Source organism: Thalassophryne amazonica, chromosome 13 (assembly GCF_902500255.1).
Source record: "Thalassophryne amazonica chromosome 13, fThaAma1.1, whole genome shotgun sequence".
NCBI lineage: Eukaryota > Metazoa > Chordata > Actinopteri > Batrachoidiformes > Batrachoididae > Thalassophryne > Thalassophryne amazonica.
Genome location: NC_047115.1, coordinates 59346160 through 59362086, shown reverse-complemented (window position 1 = coordinate 59362086; position 15927 = coordinate 59346160). Strand labels below are relative to the sequence as shown.

Here is a 15927-nt window from a genome sequence, read left to right as displayed (position 1 = left end):
GTCATAGTAACATGACCATATGGACTGCACCATCTTTTAACAGTAGCTTTGTGTTCTTCTGTCAGACAGGTCAAATGCAAAATATGCTTTTTATTTACGTTTTGTGCTTGCATGTGGTACAGGTTTCATATTAGCCATCCTCAGAGTACCACCATTCTTGGCTGTACATGGAGAATTCTTCCTGCTATTAGCTAAATTTAATCCTGAAACTGTTTCTGATTCGATTTTTTTTTTTTTTCTGTGAGATGCATGTTGGAATTCTTTATCAGGCACCCTACTTAATCTCTGAGACACACCCAGTGAATTGGTTTGCACTCTGTGTGATGGTCCTACATGGTGTGTGGGAAGCAGAGATGCTCCCTCCCTGAGTGAGAGAGCATGTGACAAGTTGCACCTTTTTTCCTCCTCATTTAAAGTACAAACACAAAAACAGTCAAATAAGGTTGCTAGTCAGAGTCGAGACCAGGTGGTGTACTGGGTGTACAGAGAATCCCTGCTTGGGATGGCAGTGCCAAACCACTTTCCTGGTTTCATAATATGTCGACATACGCTGGGGGCACATCATAATATGTCATTTTATGAAACATAATATGTTTCATAAAATGTCGACCTGTTGGGAGTGGGTGGGTGTGTATGGGGGGGGGGGGGGGGTATACAATTCTACCAAAAAATGTTGCAAATGACAATGTATGAGGTCAGTTCGTGTTGGCCCTTAACCAGACAACTGCTGACAGGTTATTTTGGGATTACATCGTGTAAAGAAGCAAAAAAAATCCTCAACAATTGATCACTCAGTGCTCTTGATGACCCTTCTTTTTATCAAAAAGAAAGCCAATAAACTGATTTCCTTCAGCTTGTTTCACATCAGATGTACAGTGAGGCAAATAAGAATTTGATCCACTGTCAATTTTGCAAGTTTTCCCACCTACAAAGAATGGAGAGGTCTGTAATTTTTATCATAGGTACACTTAAACTGTGAGAAACAGAATCTAAGAAAAAAAAATTGAAAATCATTGTATGATTTTTAAATAATTAATTTTCATTTTTTGCATGAAATAAGTATTATCACATTTTACAACAAAAATCTGCCCTATACTCATAAACCAGCCCTCATGAGATACAAGAAAAAGAAGGCTGATAAATCATACACTTGTCCTTTCAGTTTTATTGCCCTGGAAACTGTGGCAATAAAATCAGGGAAATACAAATCTTAAAAGTGGGGCGATACAAAAAAAAAAAAAGACATTGAAAATACCAGGCTTTGTATTGCCCCACTTTTCATCCAACCAGGAATGCCAATTTCTCCACTCCACCCTCATTTTGTGTTACTCTGCTCATCCTTCTGGCTTGGGCTGATACCGATACGAATGATACAGGGCGTGATACATAAACAGACATATGGTAAGGTATACATCACCTACCAACCAGCAAGAATTCTGGCTCTCACAGACCTGTTAGTTTTTCTTTAAGAAGCCCTCTTATTCTGCACTCTTTACCTGTATTAATGGCACCTGTTTGAACTTGTTACCTTTTATAAAAGACATCTGTCACACCACTCAATCCATCACACTCTAACCTATCCACCATGCCCAAGACCAAAGAGCTGTCTAAGGATGCCAGGGACAAAATTGTAGACCTGCACAAGGCTGGCATGGGTTACAGGACAACAGGCAAGCAGCTTGGTGAGAAGACAACAACTGTTGGCATAATAATTAGGAAATGGAAAAAACACAAGTTGACTGTAAATTTTCCTTCATCTGGGGCTCCATGCGAGATCTCGCCTCGTGGGGTAAGAATGATTCTGAGAAAGCCCAGAACTACACAGGAGGACCTGGTCAATGACCTGAAGAGAGGTGGGACCACAGTCACAAAGATTAACACACGATGCCATCATGGTTTTAAATTCTGCAGGGCAGCAAGGTCCCCCTGCTCAAGCCAGCACATGCTCAGGCCTGTTTGAAGTTCATCAGTGACCATCTGGATGATCCAGAAGAGGCATGGGAGAAGGTCATGTGGTCAGATGAGACCAGAATAGAGCTTTTTGGTATCAGCTCCACTTGCCATGTTTGGAGGATGAGAACAACTCCAAGAACACCGTCCCAACTGTGAATCGTGGGGGTGGAAACATCTTTTTTAGGGGTGCTTTTCTGCAAAGGGGACAGGATAGCTGCACTGTATTGAAGGGAGGATGGATGGGTTCATGTATCACAAGATCTTGGCAAACAACCTCCTTCCCCCAGTAAAAACTTTGAAGATGGGTCATAGCTGGGTCTTCCAGCATGACGATGACCTGATATGCACAGCCAGGGCAACTCAGGAGTGGCTTTGTAAGAAGCATTTCAAGGCCCTGGAGTGGCCTGGCCAGTCTCCAGACCTGAACTCAATAGAAAATCTTTGGAGGGAGCTGAAACCCAAAAGATCTTGAGAAGGTCTGTATAGAGGAATGGACCAAAATCCTTGCTGCAGTGTGCAAACTTGGTCAAGAACTACAGGAAATGTCTGACCTCTGTAATTGCAAACAAATATTTCTGTACCAAATATTAAGGTCTGTTTTTCGATTGTATCAAATACTTATTGCATTTAATAAAATGCAAATGAATTATTTAAAAATCATAGTGTGTGATTTTCTGATTTTTATATATATATATATATATATATATATATATATATATATATATATATATATATATATATATATTTCTCTGTCTGTCTGTCTGTACCTACGATGAAAATCAGACGTCTCCATTCTTTGTAGGTAGGAAAACTTGCAAAATTGACAGTGGATCAAATAATTATTTGCCCCACTGTAACTCTAGATGTCCAAGGAGAACAGTGTGTAATATTTCTGTAAAATACCAAGTACTTAGTGGGAACTCTGTTTTGCCACTTTTTAACCTGGCCTGCCCGCAATATTTTCTCACCAAGCTTACCCGAACCTGCCCGGTCCACTGGTGGCCGCGGGTTGCAGGTTGACTGGCACATCGCTAGTGGTTTTCCATCCAATTATAACTCTGCTTAACTTCTGAGATCTGATGGGATCAGGTGTACACAAAGCAAAGTGGCAGTGTGCAATTTAAGCTAGTAATGAGGTTAAAAAACGTAATTTATTTCAAACCACTAATGTCAACGGGTGATTGTAATCATGATTTGGTACAAAAGCAGTGTCCCCAAAAGGCTGTGTCTATGAGGAGCAAAGATGAACAGAGGATTTCCAGTTCAACAAATGCATGTGGAAGTTCTAGAAATGTTTAAAAACACACACAAAAAGTGTTCCTCAAAGAAAGATTGGAAAGGATATTTCTCCCTCTACATTGCATAATATCATTAATTGATTCAAGGAATATGGTGAAATTTCAGTGCGTACAGGGCAAGTGTGCATGCCTAAGATGAATACTATCAATTTCTGTTTAATCCACTAGATGGCAGATGCAGCCTGTGAGCTGTTGCCAGCAGCCGCCATCTTGCTTAGCGTTATTATGCGTCGTCAGACATTAGATCAAATAGAAATAGCTTATTTGCTGACTTAAACTTGGGTTAAAGTGATCTGAAAATGCTGTTTTGTGCAGCGTTCAGGTGCTGCGACAAGCTGACAAAGGAGTATCAGCTGATTAAATAAGGGTTAAATAAATAAAAGAATAAAAAATAATTGTGAAGTGAGCTTTCATAAGCATGTATTATATGTAATATTAATGTGGCAGAAATGACTAAAATTGCTGAATAAAGGTTAGAAAATGATTTATTATTTTCTGTCTATCTGTATTCTGTAAAGTAGTGACTTCAGTTGTACTGCCTGAATGCTTTGTTGTGATAAATATCTCACCATTCCTTTAATGATTCAATTAGAAGTCGCACTTTCATAAGTCTCAATTTATCCCTTTTTAATTAGCCTTGAGTTTTTCCTTCACATTAGGTTTTCCATCCTGAGATATTCTGTAAATGCAAATTCATAGAAGGGAAATGTTTTTTTCTCTCAATTTGCTGGGTCACATGACATGTCAAAGCAACTGCTTTGTATATTCTACTAATATAAGAATATACACGAATGAGATTAATTTCTCTATGATGTACTCTGTGTAAGCAGTGTAGTGTTTTCAGATTTCTTTCAACTTGGTCCAGAAATGATTGTTTAATCTTACTTTCACCCTGGCTGGCGTGGCTGTTTAATTTTATTATATTGTTTAATATTTTTGCGGAGAAGTGCTCCGTAAAAGCGATGTTGCAGGTGGGTTAAAAGCCATCTTTAATATTAATATCTTTAATATGATGCGAGCATGCAAAGCTCTTACTTTCACCCCTGATTATTTCCCATCTTTAACTTAACTTCATAATTAAATTAAGGATCAGACTAGTATCTGGTGTCATGGCAGATGTAGTGTGTTTGACAAACTAATGATATTACTTTCTATCTGGACTGGGTTGAACAGTCCCAGTCGATTAAGTCTATTATATAAATCATCTGATTCTCTTCTGTGTTTGTTTTGACTAATAGTGGCTGTACAAATGTGGGACTGAGTTTGAATAAATGTAACAGCACAATAATGGCACGGGAAAAGCAGATTCATGGTGAAACTCTCTTGAAATTATTGATCATGCCCACAATGATTTCTCTTTCCATTTGGGTGTCTGACGCTAACCAAGATGGCAGCAGTTTGGCAACAGCCAGCGATTGAGAGGATTGCCACGGTCCTCTATCTAGTGAGTAAATAGAAATCCATTATGGTCGCCGATCTCTCAAATGACGCTACATCAATAACCGTCATTCATGATTCGCTGACATAACCACATGGACAAGTGGTTACTTTGGGTAAGCTTTGTCAAACACTACTGTACTGTGTTGCATTCACAAATGCCATTAAACCACGTGTGCACATAATGGGTGCTTGTGAATGCTAAAAATAAATGATGTGCAGCAGAAAACAATGAGGGAAGCGCTTTGCTTAGATTCCTTGCTTTCCTCCTGAGAAACAGTGTTGATTTCTCTGGGCTCTGATACATCTGGGTTGGACCATCACACTGTGGAAGAAATGTGGTCCAGACCAAAGATGAACAGGGCCACCCAGACTGTTATCAGGAACAAGTCAAAATCCATGGGCTGTAATAGTGTGGGGTTGTGTTAGTGTCCTTGGCAAAGATAATTTTCATATCTCTGAAAAGCAGCATTAATAAAGAAAAGTAGAGCAACACCTGCTACTGACAAGACAGCAGCTTTTCCATGGGTTGTCCTTATTTTGCAAAGTTTTGAAATGTAATACTATGACCCCTTAATAGGTTTCATTTGGTGAGAAAACATATAACGCTATATATGCTATATAATGCTATACTAACTAAAGTTTGAAAAATCACCTGTGGAGGCAGTCTTTAATTTCTAAGTGAGCACTGGTGCAGGAGGATTCATCAGGACTTTTGATATGTTGTTTAGGATGGGTTGGGGCACCATTAAGCTTTAGTTAGTGTTCTATAGCTGTCAGGATTGGGATTTTGGTGTGTGTTGGGGGGCTTTTTTCTCCTCTATTTTCTGTTTGGGGTTCTGTTACAGCTTTATCTTGTCTTTCACTTGGGTGCACTGTATCCTTCTCTCACACCTGTCTCTCATTTCCTGCTCATCACTGCATGTACTTAAGCTCCTCTTTTCCCTTTCTTCTCCTCCGGATTGTTGTGCTTTATCCCCCTCGCTTCCAGTCTTTCTTCTGGCTGCTTGTCTTGAATGCCCTGCTGTGTTTTTTTAACTACCTGCCTGTTCTCTGGACCTCGCTTTTTTGCCTGGTGTTTTTTCTGCCGTTGCTGATCTTTGACTGCCTTCTTATGTACCGACCCTTGTACAGCAGTGTTCAGAATAATAGTAGTGCTATGTGACTAAAAAGATTAATCCAGGTTTGAGTGTATTTGTTATTGTTAATGGGAAACAAGGTACCAGTAGATTCAGTAGATTCTCACAAATCCAACAAGACCAAGCATTCATGATATGCACACTTCTAAGGCTTTGAAATTGGGCTATTAGTGGGAAAAAAAGTAGAAAAGGGGGTGTTCACAATAATAGTAGCATCTGCTGTTGACGCTAGAAACTCAAAACTACTATGTTCAAACTGCTTTTTTAGCAATTCTGTGAATCACTAAACTAGTATTTAGTTGTATAACCACAGTTTTTCATGATTTCTTCACATCTGCGAGGCATTAATTTTGTTGGTTTGGCACCAAGATTTTGCTCATTTACTAGTGTGCTTGGGGTCATTGTCTTGTTGAAACACCCATTTCAAGGGCATGTCCTCTTCAGCATAAGGCAACATGACCTCTTCAAGTATTTTGACATATCCAAACTGATCCGTGATACCTGGTATGCGATATATAGGCCCAGCACCACAGTAGGAGAAACATGCCCATATCATGATGCTTGCACCACCATGCTTCACTGTCTTCACTGTGAACTGTGGCTTGAATTCAGAGTTTGGGGGTCGTCTCACAAACTGTCTGCAGCCCTTGGACCCAGAAAGAACAATTTTGCTCTCATCAGTCCACAAAGTATTCCTCCATTTTTCTTTAGGCCAGTTGATGTGTTCTTTGGCAAATTGTAACCTCTTCTGCACGTCTTTTATTTAACAGAGGGACTTTGCGGGGGATTCTTGCAAATAAATTAGCTTCACACAGGCGTCTTCTAACTGTCACAGCACTTACAGGTAACTCCAGACTGTCTTTGATTATCCTGGAGTTGATCAATGGGTGAGCCTTTGCCATTCTGGTTATTCTTCTATCCATTTTGATGGTTGTTTTCCATTTTCCACGCGTCTTTTTTTTTTTTTTTTTTTTTTTTTGTCCATTTTAAAGCATTGGAGATCACTGTAGATGAACAGCCTATAATTTTTTGCACCTGCGTATATGTTTTCCTCTCTCCAATCAACTTTTTAATCAAACTACGCTGTTCTTCTGAGCAATGTCTTGAACGTCCCATTGTCCTCAGGCTTTCAAAGAGAAAAGCATGTTCAACAGGTGCTGGCTTCATCCTTAAATAGGGGACACCTGATTCACACCTGTATTCCACAAAATTGACAAACTCACTGACTGAATGCCACACTGCTATTATTGTGAACACCCCCTTTTCTACTTTTTTTTTTTTTTTTTACTAATAGCCCAATTTCATAGCCTTAAGAGTGTGCATATCATGAATGCTGGTCTTGTTGGATTTGTGAGAATCTACTGGTACCTTGTTTCCCATGTAACAATAAGAAATATACTCAAAACCTGGATTAATCTTTTTAGTCACATAGCACTACTATTATTCTGAACACTACTGTATGTGTCCTCAATAAAGCCTTTTGAACGTCAAACACTTGTCTGTGCTCACCATTTGTGTCCAGGCATTTCGGGTTACAGAACCTTTTAATAGCACACAATGGCAATGGCAATTTACACATTTTTTTTTTTTCTTCATCAATTGGAACCTATTCAGGAAGTCAGAGTACATTTCAAAGCTTTGAAAACTAAAGACCACCCTAATGCATGTATAATAATAACAAATGAAAGGAATTTGGCCAAATAAAACATGAAATAGTTTGGGTTCATACTGTCTGCAATGAAATAGAGGTCAAAGTAAATGTTTGCTTTCTTCCGCTTGTGAAATATAACGAAGATTCATCCCATCCTGTCTAGGCCTGGGCGATATATCGATTTTATTGATTAATTCGAGTTTTTTTTTGTTGCGGACCATTTCAAAATAAAAAAATCAAGTTTTTTTTTTTCTCCTCTTGCTGTGGCGCACCCTTTTGTCCCAGGACCTTCCGTAGCTACCCCCTCCCGTCCCATTTCCTTCACACACTAACCAACACGGCTAACCACTAATGAAGAGCGAGTTCCATTAAGTGGTTTGGGATTGCTGCGACAGACGTGGAACAAGTGACTGCATGCTGCAAAGTTTATCTAAAGCCCACTGCAACAAAATGCAGCCGCACAATAAACTTATTCCAGCATCTAGAGCAGAGGCATCCAGCTGCGAGGGAGAAATGCCACATTTTATGAGGGGAACAAGAGCGGAAACTCCCGCTAAAAAGCAGATTACTCTGGTGGAATCATTTGCCCAAATAGAGTGAAATTGAGTCTGATAATCACGAGATGGGGTAAAAAGTAACAAAATGGGGCAGATTGACCCAGACTGACTCCAAATATGATTCAATTAATTACTTTTATTTAATTATTTTTAAGCGAAATGGGGACTGATAATAACGAAATGGGGCTAAAATGTCACGAAATGGAGCAGACTGACTCCGAAATGTTGTGTGGGCCGCCAGAAGAGGAGGTACTGCTGGCCCACCACCAGAGGGCGCCCTGTCTGGAGTGCGGGCTCCAAGCACCAGAGGGCGCAGCCGCCTCACAGGAGCAGCCAGGGTGACAGCTGTCACACATCACCTGCAACAGCTGTTACCAATCACCTGATCAGCAGGGGTACATCAGCAGGACGACGTCTCCACCTCTTTGCCGAGATATCGTTCTACCTGGAAGGTAACGTACCTCAGCTGACTGTTTTGACAGTATCCTTTGTGACTTTGTGCATTATATTGTGGACTGCTTTTCCAACGAGAGGTGGAGGTAGCTTTCTTGCCGTACTGATTCCTGGGTGCAAACGCATCCTCAGTTAATTGCTTTTTTGTTCCTCGCCAGCAGTACCAGGTCCGACACGCGGAGGCAGTGGCCACCTGGGAGTTCGGGACTCTTGGCGGCTCCAGTATTCCCGGGGTTCTTGTGGCGGAGGAAATCGTGTGGTTCGGTTCTGCTTTGGACAGGCGTCTCCTATCTTCGAGCCTGCCCCACACGACACCTTTGTGAATTGACTCTTGTCTATGTTGCAATCTGTTGTATTGTTGTGCACATTCACAACAGTAAAGTGTTGTTATTTGACCTACTCCATTGTCCGTTCATTTGCGCCCCCTGTTGTGGGTCCGTGTACCTACACTTTCCCAACACCGAAATATGATTCAGTTAAGTACTTTTAAGATTTTTAGCTAAATGGGACGAAATGGGGACTGATAATAGGGCTGTCACGATTAGAAATTTCTGGAGACGATTAATTGTCAGACAAATAATTGCGATTGACGAATATATTGTCTTTTTCTTTTCTTTTTTTCCCCTTCTTTCTTTCTACTATCATAGTATAATTACACAACTCTGGAAGAACGTTTGGCTTCTGTGAGTGGAGAAACTGGGAATAGTGCAACATTTTTATTTTCATCTTTAGTTTACATACAGTCCCAACTTTTTCTGATTTGTGGTTGTTTCTGTTGCATTTCTGAGATTGTTTCTCCTCATCAGTCATGTTTTGTGCTTAAACACTACATTAAGCTCAAGATTGAACAAATACATACCTTTGGAAAATAACAGCTGTTAAAGTTCAGAGTTCTCACCTGCTTTTTGTGATCTGTGCGTCTGAACATCACCACAGCTTCTCCACGTTCATTCATATATTCTCATTTTTTAAATATGTTTTTAAAGATATTTGACCATTAATTTCATCTCTTGATCTCATAAATTCAGTATACGACACGCACATGGTGTGAACAGGACGGTAACGACAGAATCATACCGGGAGAGAAAGTTCAGAGAGAAGTAAAAGCAGCTCCACGTTTTGGTTTTGTTTTTTTAGCATGGTCACTCGGGTTAAAATCCTCTCTCTGCTCCGCACTCGCTGTGTGCACTGATGATTCTCAGCAGACTAACGTGTCGCGCCTCCATTCAGGAATCTCCCTCCCCCACCCCTCCCTCGCAGTCTGCAGCCTGTTGACTCCGCGCGCGCGCACACACACAAGCCCACACACCGACAGCTCCTTCGGTAAACTCCGCATTTTAGACGGCTTTGAAGAAGACGGCCACTGTGTTTAATCGGCCGTCTTATCCGAACGGCAGGACGGATCGCTCCTCACCCTCCATGTTATTGTCCTGCCTTAAGATGAGAGCAGAACAGAGCTGCAGCACAATGACGTCAGATTCGGAGTCGTTTTATGCTTTGTGGATAAAATAAATAATTCACGGTAATCGCAAATATGAAAAATAATCGCGATTGGCGAATATTAGAATAATTGGAATAATTGTGACTGCCCTAACTGATAATAACGAAATGGGGGTAAAATTTACACATGGGCAGACTGACACATTAGTTGAAGTTTCATCTCTCCAACACCAGATGGTGCACCTGCCCCTACTACATGTACTGAGCGCATCTCACATAAAAGCTAAACAGTTAAATAAAAGTAATTATTTGGAGTCAGTCTGGTTCACTCTGCTCAATTTCATGATTATCAGTCCCTATTTTGCCCATTTCGTATATTAGTATGGTCCGGGTCTGTCATTTGTACTAAATTTTTTCTTTAAAAAAAAAGTTGGGGGGAAAAAAATCGAATGGTGCTGTGCCCCTCCTCCTCTTCACCCCTCCACTCTGTCTCTCTCTCTCTCTCTCTGTCTCTCTCTCTCTGTCTCTGTCTGAGTCTCTCTCTCTCACTCCTCCTCCCTCTCTGATCACTCACTCGTCTGCTGTTTTTCAAACTCGGAGCTTTTTGGAAACATGAAGCCTTTCAACTGTAAAATAAACCAAATTTCTGAATGCGTCTTCAGATACGGATACAGAAGGATTTTCATGGCTCCCCCCCCCCCCCCCCCCCCTTCAGCTCAGAGCAGAGACGCTCTTTTCAGCAGCTACCCTTCACAGCGTGCCGCTGTGGTCACAGAACACGCTGACTCTCTGATCTCTGCTGTTTGCGATTTGATACAAAGAAAATGAGAAATATATTTCTTATTACTTTAATTATTGGTTTAAATTTGCAAAACTGTGACTCTATAAACTTGGTAAATTGGTACATTTTCAGCAACATTTCAGTTCATATTTCAGAAATCCTGTGCTGGGTGGCACAGGAAATTTGCAGTGGCGGGCTGGGCTGTCCAGCGCTTCTTCCTGAGAAAGCAGAAATGCAATTAGGAGATTTTTGTAAACAGAACTTTTGTAGTACTTCCTGTATTTTGGTGGGAAAACAAAACCATAGTTGTACTTTAAAAACTCGAGTTCATGTTCCCACTTGCTGTGCAAACTAATTCTCTTTTGATAACATTTAGGAAATGAAATCACACTACATGGCTCTTATTTTAATCGGACACAATAATAGCTGCAGTATAAAGGGGTTACTGGCATTAAGCCCTTTTTCCATTATTTATGTGCAGTCAATGCTGTTGTGTTAAAGAAATTTTCTTTGAAGAAGAAATTCCTTTTGAACCAACTTTAAGTAACTGTTGCAACACTTTCTCTTGCACTCAGTCTCTGTCAGTCATTTTTGTAGGCTGGTTCCTTGGCTGACAGCCAAGCCAGAGACCCGGTTGTGGATCGTTTCAGTTTGAGCTAACAGGATGTTTCAAAACACCAGCTAGAGTTAAATGCTTTGCTTTTTCTGTCTTGAAAAGCTTGAGGTAATTGAGCTCTGCTAGTTCTAATTTCTGAATTCAGTTAGGAACAGTCTTCGGTTTTTGTACAGAAAGTGAGAGACGTGGTGACTAGCTTCTGGCAAAACATTTGAACTCATGTAAGTATCATCACCTCTGTCAAGTTTGGAGTAATACATTATGAGCTGTAGTGTGTGTGTGTGTGTGTGTGTGTGTGTGTGTGTATATATGTGTATATATGTATATATATGTATGTATATATATATATATATATAATTATAATATGTGTGCGTACTAAGAATATCTTGTTGAGCAAGTCGTTATTCATTGATTAATATCCGAATTTGTCATCTTTAGGGAATCAAGCAGAGTTGAAAATATGCTCAGTTTTTTTTCATACTCTGTAAAGGTCTGATAGCTTCTTTACTGTACTATGTTCATTAATAAAATAGACATGATTCTCTTTAACATTTGATTTCCATGTTTTTTTTTTGTTTTTTTTTTTTAGAATTAACACTTGCTAAATTTAAATTTGGTCCGTTGCTGATTACTCATAAAATACATGACAGTTTGCTTTGAAACAGAAACATGATGGTGTTTTAGACTTTTGCAGAATGCTGTTTGTTTAAAACATGTTATTTTGTTCTTTAAAAGGGATTGAAACCTCTTGAGTCAAGCATAAAGGAAAATAAACACTTAAGGTGCGTTTACACATAAGCAAGACGCATTACGAATGTCATTTTTTGGTCATTCGTGACACATTCCTGACATTCTTAATGTGACTTAACGCATCTGAATAGGTTTCTTAATAGTGCATGTTGGTGCGTGATATTCTTGATATTCGTGGAGCATGTTTTTGCCTGTCAAAAAATCTTCCACGAATGTCACACACCACCCTCATTTCGTCCCACGTTGTGGAGGTTGCAACTGAGCGTATTGATCTGTCTTGATGAGTATTGACCCTTAATAGAATGTGACAACGTTCGTAGTGGTTCCTGTGATGGTTCTTGGAGCCCAAACTGTCACGCGTTATTACGAAGTGACACGGAAACTGTCAAGTTTTGACACGACTTGTAACGCGGCGTCACATTTCACTGCGCGCCACGACGGATCAGTTTTCTGTCACGTGCGCACAGTTAAACTCGGCTCCAAATGTCGGTCCACAGTTCCTGCTGAAGCTCCTCAGGACGCTCCTGCAGGTGTTCCACCTGCTGTTGTAACCGATGAGCGGGAGACCGAGTCTGAGCAACCAGGGGAGCGAGAGGAGACTCACGTGCTGCCCGACATCTCTACACCACCTCAGTTCGGCGGAGTTAGAAGCGTGCGCACAATTAAACCCTGCTGCACAACATTCAGTTTGATTGCTGACACCAAGTCGGCTAAAAGTCAAATTTCAGTGCTCTTCAGCGCGCTCCTGCAGGTGTTCCACTTGCTGCATGTGCTTGATGTTTGGGAAAATGCGCCAGACGAGAGCCGCATGAAGCCATACATCTGGTGCTGTCCTCCTCCTCCTCTTTGCGCCACTCCATGGCACAGAGCCCAACTACGCATGCAGTCACAAAGTTCTTCTGAAAAACTGGAGCGATCTGAATTCGGTTGGATGAATATGGGTGTGTGTGTGGAGACAATTCACCTCTTTCACAACGTGACAGAACGTATTGATGTGCCGTTACGCGCAATAGCGCGTGATAGCGCGTAACGACGCGGAACACTATTCCTGACCGTGCGTAATGGTTCCTGATAATTCTCCGGCAACATGTGCCATTAATCGTAACGTGTGGTAACAGGTTGCAGCAGTTCCTGAGGACACCTGATGCCTCTGCCCCGAATCATCACATTCTTGATCAGTGGCCAAGAATGTGTATGTCGTGGCATTCGTGACTTGTCGTTTTGTGTAAACGCAGCATTAGGATTGCATCGCTGATTTCATTTTCAGCGGTCTGCCTTGTCTGGAATAAGCAAAGTAAGATAAATTAAATAATTGCTGTATTTTGTTTGACTTGCACACCAGATAGCTTTTTTGGGGGAGGGAGTGGGTAAAATGGTCTCACTAACACAGGAGTTGGATTATGTTTGGGGAAGGGATGGAAATTGACAACTGGTTCCCGTTGAGAACAGATTGCAAATTTTTCGATTCATCAGAGAAATGGTGTTTGCATGTCATAGTAGTGGACATGATGACATGATGTCAAATTTTGTCTGCCAGCAGCACCCAGTTGTGTGGGCCTGCATGGGTTTTCATCATATAACAACAGGGAAAACAGTTGGATGACTATATAAACCTATAGAGGTAGGCCTGAATTTTTCCACACAGAAAAGTGATAAGGAATTGATGAAGAATTGGAGAGATAAGCAGAATCAATAATGGCATTGGTATTGATAATATCTTGATAATTTCCATCCTCCGTTTGGATTGATATTTGTCATCCTGCACCTGTCTGGAGACATTAATGCTAAAGATGTAGTGATGGGGTATAAGATGTTATGATTGTTATTGACTATCTAGAAAGACATCTTTATTTTTTGCTATTTATAGTTTTCAATGTACTATGGTACGGTGCATTCGGAAAGTATTCACAGCGCTTCAATTTTTCCACATTTTGTTACAGCCTTATTCCAAAATGGATTAATTTGTTTTAGTTTTTTGCTCAGAATTCTACACATAATATCAATTTCAATTTATTATTTTTTTTTCAATTTATTAATTTATATAGCGCCAAATCACGACAAAGTCGCCCCAAGGCGCTTCACATAATTCACAACAACACAAATTAATCTAAATTCAAAATTAAAAGCAAGAAAAGCACAGTTAAAAGATAAAACACAGTAGAATAAAAAGAAATTACAAAGCAAACACAAACAGATTAAAAAGTTAATGATAAGACAGTCTAAAAAAGTGGGTCTTCAGTCTTGATTTAAAAATCTCCACCGTGTCAGACTGCCGAATAACAGCAGGTAGATCATTCCAAAGAGCCGGACCACGGTAGGAGAATGCTCTATACCCCACAGACTTTTTGTTCATCCTCGGAACACACAGAAGCCCTGCGCCCTGCGAACGCAAAGGCCTCGCAGGTACGTAGGGCTTAATCAAGTCCGCCAAGTAGGAAGGCGCCAGTCCATGAACAATTTTATAAACCAACAATAAAACTTTAAAATCCAATCTGGCAGAATCCGGTAGCCAATGAAGGGATGCCAGAATGGGGGTAATGTGGTCAAACCTTCTACTTTGTGTCAAAATTCTGGCAGCAGCATTCTGCACCAACTGAAGTCCTTGAATGCTAGACTGCGGCAGGCCAGAGAATAAAGCATTACAATAATCCAATCTAGAAGAGACAAATGCGTGAATCAGAGTCTCAGCATCAGCCATAGACAGGATGGGGCGAATCTTTGCTATATTTCTCAGATGAAAGACAGCAGTCCTCGTAATGTCCCTAATGTGGAGGTCAAAGGACAACGTAGGATCAAAGATTACCCCAAGGTTCCTCACTTTGTCAGTATGATGTATAACACATGAACGTAGGCTAAGCGCCAGCTGATGAAATTGGTGCCGATGTCTTGCTGGGCCAAGAACCATCATTTCAGTCTTATCAGAGTTCAAAAGTAGAAAGTTGCTAGACATCCAACTTCTCACTGCTGCAAGACAGTCCTGTAAAGATTTTATGTGGACAGGATTTCCAGCAGCTATCGGCATATACAGCTGAGTATCATCAGCATAACAATGAAAAGCAACCCCGAAGCGCCGCAAAATGTTTCCAAGGGGTGACATATACAGGGAAAAAAGCAAGGGACCCAGAACGGATCCCTGCGGAACCCCGAACTTCATGCCCTTAAAGTCAGAAGTAGTGTCATTGCACAAAACACAATGGGAACGACCAGACAGATAAGACGTCAGCCACACAAGAGCAGTTCCAGTAATCCCGAAACAGTTTTCTAGCCTATCAAGTAGAATATGATGATCAACTGTGTCAAACGCAGCACTGATCCAACAACACCAATGCTGTAGTAGTATCCAAGTCCATTGCTCGCAAAAGATCATTAACTACTTTAATAAGTGCTGTTTCTGTGGAGTGATGTCTTCTAAAAGCAGACTGCAGTGGCTCAAAAAGGTCATTCTCAGTAAGATAGTCCACAAGCTGCCTTGAAACCACCTTTTCCAGAATTTTAGAGCAGAATGATAGATTTGATATCGGCCTATAATTTTTCAATTCACCAGGATCAAGATTAGATTTCTTGAGTAGTGGTTTAACCACTGCAGATTTAAAACAATTTGGAAGAGATCCAGAGTTTAAAGAAAGGTTAACAATTTCCAGCACAGTCGGCCCAAGAATGGGCCAAAGATCCTTAAACAATTTTGTTGGTATAGGATCAAATAAAGAAGTTGTGCTTCTAGTAGACATCGGAGTTTCGTCAGCACACCTTGTGAGATACTGTTAAATTCCGTGAATCTAGGTAGCACCTCAGTAGTATTCCCCAGCTCAGTAGCTGGATACAATGATTCAACCAAAGTATGCTGAGATGTGC

General features: G+C 40.7%; 1 protein-coding gene across 1 annotated transcript in view; it reads left to right on the top strand.

Moving 5' to 3' along the window:
- The window catches only part of lyst (lysosomal trafficking regulator), a 143913-nt gene that overhangs the window by 1269 nt on the left and 126717 nt on the right, over positions 1-15927 (top strand).